The following is a 6,654-nucleotide window of genomic DNA, read 5'->3' as shown; positions in this document are numbered from 1 at the left end:
GTCCCTTCATGGAAGATTCTTCTCCCCCAAGAAAAGTTCCTCATGGAAAGATTCTCCACGTAACTACCCCTCCCCTCAAAAGAAAAAATACCCCCTGAAAATGTCTACATGCTTCCCAATAACCTATACAACATGTAAACAATGGGCAAAGTTCAGAACTTGCAGCTCTTTCCTCGGGGACTGTGGGGGAATAAGTCGTCTTCATAGACATAGTTATTTGGTTCTTCGATTATACTGAACAAAATGGCTATCCCGAAATTTTTATCCGGTGACTTGAAAAATGAGCATTGGAGGGGGTCTAGCTGCCTCCAATTTTCTGGTCACTTAAAATGGGCACTAGAACTTTTAACTTCTGTTCGAATGAGCCCTCTCGCAACATTCTAGGACCACTGGGTCAATACGATTACCCTGGGAAAAATAACAAATAAACACGCATCCGTGATCTTCCTTCTGGCAAAAAATACAAAATTCTGCATTTTTGCAGATAGGAGCTCGAAGCCTCTACAGTAAGGTTCTCTGATATGCTGAGTCTAATGGTATGATCTTCATTAAGATTCTGTGACTTTTAGGGGACGTTTTCTCCTTTTTTTCGAAATCAGGCAAATTTTCTCAGGCTCGTGACTTTTAATGAGTAGGACTACTGATAAAACTTGTATATTTAAAATCGGCATAAAAATCCGATTCTTTTGATGATCTATTGGCATCAAAATTCAGTTTTTATAGTTTCGGTTTACTATTGAGCCGGGTTGCTCCTTACTTACAGTTTGTTACCACAACTGTTTGAAAAATGGCCCTTCATCGGAATTATTGTTCCTCATAATTATATTCCACCGATTTAATGGTTATCTCTATGAATAGAAATGTATCTGAAATTTAGTAGACGGGCATGAATGTAGGGATTGATATGTTTTACGGGTGGGGAAAGACTAATCAAAACTAAAAACTGTCGAATTTGGGAATATTGTGAAACAAATTTACATGTAGCGAAAAAAAAATGTTCAAAAATTGTCCTAATTTTTGTTAAAACAATCTCTTCATTCAGAGAAAATCTTAAAAAATAATACATAATTTAGACTTATATATCTACGGAAGACGTACTTTGGAGATATTTTAATGTAAACATAATTTTTCCTTCACCCGTCTCAAGATATAAGGATATTTGCTTCTTTGGCTCCTTAGCAAAAATACCCTAAAAATTTAGTCTTAAAAAAAAAATTATTTGAGATATCCATTCCCACAGAAGCTTCTGCCTTCTCCTCTCTCATCAAAACAATATGTCTCTATTTAAAGGTGTTACATAAACTGGATAGAATTAAGAATTTATGTTGCAGGTTTTCAAATCTATTTGAAATTTTGCAATGTTGTAATGTTGTAATGTTTTTTGGAAAAGTAAGAAATGTCTGTGCTTTTTAGTCAATTTCATGAAGCTTTAAACCTTTTTTTGTTTCAATTTTTTTCACCCAACAATATCGATTTCTTTTCTACTTTTCATTTACAAGAAATAGTTCTGTCAAGGAAAGTGTGACAAATGGTACCTTTGACCTTTTAGACGTCAGATTTTGGCAATGACATTGGCTGTTTGACAACAGTACTATTTTATTAGGTGGCCTCTCCCATTCATTTCTATTCATATGCATATTTTAATCGATGGACTTCCTCTATTTTTCTAAAAAGAATTTTTAGTGACCGAAAGTTGAGAGAAAGACTATTCTGATGCAAGGATTAGAATATTTTAAATAGTTTAAGCATATTAGATGAAAGTGTGAGCAAAATGAATGAATTTTTAGAGGTTTTACGAGTTCAGGGTGCTAAAATAGGCTTGAAAATTAAAGTTAAGAAGACCAAGTCACTAAGGCTAGGAATAAGTGAAGATGAACAGGTGACATTAGGTAACGAAAAGATTGATCAGGTTGGGAGCTTCAGTTACCTTGGTAGTATTATTAGTAAAGATGGTGGGAGCAGTGAAGATGTTAAAAGTAGAATAGCTAAGCTCAGGGTGTTTTTTCACAGTTAAAAAAAGTTTGGAAGAATAGAAAGATAAGTCTGCATACCAAGATTAGAATATTGGAAGCTACAGTGATGACAGTGGTCAAATATGGCTCTGAAGCATGGGTGCTCCGAAAAGCAGATGAAAATTTACTAGATTTTTTCCAGAGAAATTGCCTACGGATTGTTCTGGGAACCCGGCTGACTGACAGTATTTCAAACAGTAGGTTGTACGAAAAGTGTGATTCAATCCTGCTTTCTGGGGCTATAATGAAAGAAAGGTGAGATGGCTAGGCCACGTTCTACGGATGAAGGATGACAGATTACCGAAGATTGTCCTTTTTGGCCAACCGTCTGGGGCTACACGGAAAGCAGGTCGTCTTTGTCTGGGTTGGGAGGATGTCATAAATAAAGATTTAAAGGAAATGAGAACTTCCTGGGAGGGTGTAAAGCGGGAGGCTTTAAATAGATTATGTTGGAGGAGGAGCGTAGCTGTGTTGGCCTCAGGCGCTTGGTGCTGCAGTGAGTTATTATTATTATTATTAGTAGTAGTAGTAGTAGTAGTATGTTAGCTTATATTGGGTCTTCTATGCACCTCTATGTCTTAAAGTACCAATGATAGTGAAAATGAATTCAAATTGTATGAATTCGGTAGAATAGAAATGGTGTAAAAATAAATGAGGATTTCTATTAAGCCCCCATGTCTAAGTTTTACAGTTTTGCAGTAGGGGTTCCAATTACAAAAAGAAAGAAAACAGCCTAAGAAAGTGTTGGCCTAGCTTTTCTTTGAAGGTGTTGGTGACTTCGAAAATCAGCAGATTCTTTAATGTTTGGAATTTTACGGACGGAAAACGTCACATTTAATGAATTAGTTTTTCTTATCACCTTCCACAGTTTAACGCGGCAACACTGACAGAAAATCGGTACACAGTAATTTTGAAGTAACCAGAAGAGAGATCGTAGAAAATCGATTTCAGTTTTGAATAGACCTAAGATGGGTCCAAAGGGTAAAAAAGGTTGTATTTTAATGTCTGGTACTCGATTTCGTTGTAATTATATTAAGAAGTTCACACTTGATAAAGCGACGAGGGTCTAAAATAGGGGTAGCCATGACAGATTCTGTGCACCAGCACAAGTTTTTCGAATTGAAATATATTTCAAGCTTGTTGCATTTTGTGCTCTTCAATAGCTAAAATACACAAAAGAGTGCGTCACGGGTTGACTCCTTCCCCCTAATCTAGTTCAACGGTACGTGCTTGCTGATGAATATCAGATAAGTAAAAAATTTTTTTGCTTGATGGTCTGTAACTTTTTCGTGGACGAAACAAGAGAGAGAGAGAGAGAGAGAGAGAGAGAGAGAGAGAGAGAGAGAGAGAGAGAGAGAGAGAGAGAGAGAGAGAGAGAGAGAGAGAGAGAGAGAGAGAGAGAGAGAGAGAGAGAGAGAGAGAGAGAGAGAGAGAGAGAGAGAGAGAGAGAGAGAGAGAGAGAGAGAGAGAGAGAGAGAGAGAGAGAGAGAGAGAGAGAGAGAGAGAGAGAGAGAGAGAGAGATCACTATGAAGAAAACAAGGTCTGTAGATAGAAAAGACAAAACTAAGACGACAGGAATATTTCGCCTGTATGAAAAAAGATACGAAAACGTTACGAAAAATTAACGTTATGTTACGAAGACAAAGATAAAAACCAAATTAACCTAAATTCAAATACAATCCAAAACCAAGAAATAAAAAGAACAAAAATCTATATATACAATTGTCGCTACTTTAACTGAGCGCCACAGAAGCTAGATACAGATGTTTCAATGAGAACACTAAAGCGACTGGATAAAAATAAAATGATATGAAATAATTATGATTTTGTGGATAATCCTATTGCCTGCTACTACTGCTGCAGTTCTCCGGGCTCTCGTATTTAATCTAATCCCTTGGTGATTTTGTAAAACTTTATTTCCCTCGTCAGACATTGGTTCACTTTTAAGGAGAATGTTATATATCGTTTCAATACTTAAATTACCTGTATCTCTATTAGTTTTTACATTCTCCGACTTGCAGAAAAACACCATTCGAACAACACATTTATTTTGGAGCGAAAACGCATAAAAATATTTGGAAAATTGCAGGTATGGTGCGAAAAAATTGCAGCTATTTTTCAAACAGTTCATTGTAACCATTGTAACGAATTGTAAGTAAGGAACGATGCGGTCCAATAGTGACTGAAACTCTAAGAAGCAGAGTCTTGGCAAAGAATCGAATTTTGTTGCTCATTCAAAGTATATCAAATTCATCAAGTTTTATGTTACTCATCAAAAGTTACGAGTCTGAGAATATTTGCCCTATTTTTGTAAAAAGGTGGAAACACCCCAAAAACATCAAGTGATCTTAATAAAAACAACATCATAAGATTCGATTCTTCATATCAGATAACCTTACTATAGAGGTTTCAAGCTCCTACATACTAAATGTGGAATTATGCATTTTTTGCCAGAAGCAAGATCATGGATGCATCGTGTCGAACCAGTTATCCTATAAGATCGGAAGAGGACTCACTTAATCGGGAATCAAAAGCTCTTGTGCCCTTTTTAATTTCACAAAATATTTGAGGGCAGCCAACCCCCCTCTCACGCCTAATTTTTTCCTAAAGTCGCCTGGTCAAAATTTTGGGATAACCATTTTATTCAGCATAGTCGAAAAACTTGGTAACTATGTCTGAGGATGACTTGAACCCCCAGAGCCCCCGGGGGTATGAGTACAAGCTATGAACTTAGCCTATTGTGTACATATAGTATTGGCTAATGGGAAGCATATAGATACTTTTCGTCGGGTGATTTTCTTACGGGAGGAGGGGGAGGTTAAGTGGAAACGATCCGAAATTAAATAAACAATTAAGTTTTTTAACTGAATGTAAGGAGCGACATTAAAACTTAAAACGAACATAAATTATTACGAATATGAGGAGGGTTGTCCCCTCCTCAATACCTCGCTTTTACGCAAAATTTTGATCTTTTGCCCCAATTCTTTGAGTCTTGAAACACAAGGGCTGTTTTATTAGAATCAGAAGCTTTTTAAAAGCTTCTACTAAAAACTTTTGTTTTCAAATATAAAACAGTTTTATAAATAAAAGTTGAAATATATATGCCTCTTCAAATGGTTTTAGAAAATGACGAAGATGCGATCACATGGGAAATACAAGAAAATGTAAGACAAATCCGTAATTTTCGAATGCCTGAGGATAGGAATCCTTTGTGGATAGTAGTGACAATTTTTCCTAATATTTCTACAAGGGTTCTAAGGGCATTTTTAGACCACCTAATAATGTTTTTGAGCATGAACCCCCAAAACTTGGACCTGTTAGCACCCATGCATATTATTAATTTCAAAATTCATTAAAGGTGCTTCATTTTAACCAGTAGCTTGTTGTATTTTATAGGGGGCGAGGTTTAATACCTTAGTTTAGTAGTATTTGGCTGTTTTTCAACTTTTCCTCTTGCATCACTTCGCAAGTCTTTCTCTAGGACTTATAGATCTAGCGTTGCCCTTGGAAACAAAATGTAATGATTTCCAATGTTCCAGAGAAATTCTCCCTGAATTTTTGCTACGACTCGAAGTGGCTTGAGTCTCGGGAACGTGTTTCTATGCCAAAGGATTAAGTCGGCTTCAAAAGGTCGTTTTCTTTTGTTTCTCAAAAAAGGGTTCTTATACAGGGGTTCAAACGGATTCTTGAATGACTCGGAAGATCCATGCAACGACGAAAGTGCAAAACACGTGCTTCCGTGACGAAGGGTTTAGATTGGGTTTTGAACCTGTTCTTTTCAGAGAAGAGATTCATAGGATTCGTAGTAACGTGTATTAAAACAGTTCGTGGTAACGAACTGCTAGTAAGGAAGGACCCGGCTCAGTAGCGAAACTCTAAAAAAACTGATTTTGGATAGCAATAAATACATCAAAAGAATCAAATTTTTATGCTGATTTCAAATATACGAGTTTCATCAACTTTAGTCTTGCCCATCAATAGTTACGAGCCTGAGAAAAGTTGCCTTATTTTTAAAAAAGGGAGAAATGTCCGCTAACAGTCATAGAACCTTAATGAAAACCACACCATCAACTTCAAAGTATCGAAGAACCCTGCTGTAGAGGTTTCAAGCTCCTATCTGCAAAAATGGATAATTTTGTTGTTTTTTTTGCCTCAAGAAAGATCATGGAAGCGTGTTCATTTATTTTTTTTTTCATGGGTGGTCGTATCGACCCATTGTTTCTAGAATATCGTGGAAGGGCTCATTTGAACGGAAATTAAAAGTTCTAGTGCCCTTTTTAAGTGACCAAAAATGGAGGGTAACTCGGCCCCCTCCCACGCTCACTTTCCCTACAAGTAACCCGATAAAAATTTTGAGACAGCCATTTTTTTTTCAGCTTGGTCGAAAAATATAATAACTATGTCTTTTAGGATGACTTAATCCCCTATAGTCCCCGTGGGAAATGCCGCAAGTTATGAACTTTAGCCAATGTTTACATATAGTATTGGTCATTGGGAAGTATACAACCGTTTTCAGGGGGTAGGCTATTGTTTCTGGTAGTGGGAGGTCAGGGGTTGCGTGGGAGCATCTTTCCATGGAGGAAGTTTCCATGGGGAAGGGACATTGCTATGAAGAAGGTGTCAGACTTTCCAGCATTATTA

General features: G+C 36.8%; 1 protein-coding gene across 8 annotated transcripts in view; it reads left to right on the top strand.

The window, feature by feature from the left end:
• Window positions 1-6,654, top strand: part of LOC136030402 (sodium/potassium-transporting ATPase subunit alpha-B) — a 115,477-nt gene that overhangs the window by 35,065 nt on the left and 73,758 nt on the right. The window contains exon 1 of one of the 8 annotated variants that reach the window (XM_065709353.1): window positions 5,600-5,643. The exons of the other annotated variants lie outside the window; for them this stretch is intronic. The gene's annotated coding sequence lies outside the window, so the exon portion shown is untranslated. Of the gene's footprint in view, window positions 1-5,599; window positions 5,644-6,654 lie in introns of those variants that run through there. 8 annotated transcript variants of the gene reach the window in all.

This window comes from Artemia franciscana, chromosome 8 (genome assembly GCF_032884065.1).
Source record: "Artemia franciscana chromosome 8, ASM3288406v1, whole genome shotgun sequence".
Taxonomy (NCBI): Eukaryota; Metazoa; Arthropoda; class Branchiopoda; order Anostraca; family Artemiidae; genus Artemia; species Artemia franciscana.
The sequence above is the reverse complement of the archived record's forward strand: the minus strand, read 5'-3'. Positions and strand labels throughout refer to the sequence as shown.